Genomic DNA, 1,232 nt, shown 5'->3' on the forward strand with positions numbered 1-1,232 from the left:
AAAGGAGATCCCCCACTAACGCTGAACCTGCTGTGGACATTTCTGGATGTCACCTTCTTTTATGAAAAAGGAAGTAAGTGACACAGGAGTGTCTGCAGTTATGGGACTTGTGTATGACTGGCCTGTATTCGGAGACCTGTTGGCTCAGTCTTTTCTGGCCCTGGACATGACCACAAGTATTAGTGACCATGCGTTCCCTCCTGGGTCCGGTCATCTGCCTAGAAATGTCAGCTTTAGCACGACAAATGCCTGTTTGAACAATTCCCCTTCTCTACATTCTCAGGGATCCTTAAGTTCTTTTTTTCTTTTTTTTTAAAAGGTTTTTTTTTTTTTTTTTTTTTTTTTTTATTATGTATACAGCATATATGACTGCAGGCCAGAAGAGGGCACCAGATCTCATTACAGATGGTTGTGAGCCACCATGTGGTTGCTGGGAATTGAACTCAAGACCTCTGGAAGAGCAGTCAGTGCTCTTAACCTCTGAGCCATCTCTCCAGCCCCGATCCTTAAGTTCTTAACATGGCCCCCCAGGGGTGTGGGTCCTCCATGTGGTACCTAGAGTCCCAGGTTCGAGAACTGAGTGCCTGAGGCATTCACAGGCACAGCTGATATTGAATAGTTAATGTCTTAAAAGATGTGTTTTTGAGCCCCTTCCCTTCTCTTTGGCCTCTGTGGTAGAAGCAAGATGACGAAAGGACAAACGTCATCCTTTGGAAAGCGTCGCAATAAGACGCACACGTTGTGCCGCCGCGGTGGCTCGAAGGCCTGCCCCCTTCGGAAGTCCACCTGTGGCAAACGTGGCCACACTGCCAAGCACAAGATCAAGTGTAACTGGAGATGAAACGGTACCGGGTGGATGGGGCACCTAAAAATTGTCTATCGAAGATTCAGGCATGGATTCCGTGAAGGGATAACACCTAAACCCCAGAGGGCAGCTGTGGCAGCATCCGGTTCATCCTGAGGATTTCAATCAGTCATTACATAAATGTTCTGGTTTCAAAAACTTACCAAAAAAAAGGATGTAGTTTTGAGCTAAATACTTAGAATTTCCCATCTAACCGTGATAAACTCTACGACAGAGTGGCTTTAAGTGGCTATGCTGCTGTCCAGCCGACCTGCAGAGCCGCCAGCTTTGCCAAGGAGCCCAGCTGCGGAAGGCACGTTTGCACCGGAAGTTCCCAGTGGGCCCTGGACCAGCATCTTCCTGGTCATTTTCTCCTGACACTGGTAAA

General features: G+C 47.6%; 1 pseudogene; it reads left to right on the forward strand.

The window, feature by feature from the left end:
* Window positions 1-685: 685 nt before the first annotated feature.
* On the forward strand, window positions 686-961 carry LOC131926094 (large ribosomal subunit protein eL37-like; annotated as a pseudogene).
* The last annotated feature ends 271 nt before the right edge of the window (window positions 962-1,232 follow it).

Source organism: Peromyscus eremicus, chromosome 16_21 (assembly GCF_949786415.1).
Source record: "Peromyscus eremicus chromosome 16_21, PerEre_H2_v1, whole genome shotgun sequence".
In the NCBI taxonomy this organism is placed as follows: Eukaryota; Metazoa; Chordata; class Mammalia; order Rodentia; family Cricetidae; genus Peromyscus; species Peromyscus eremicus.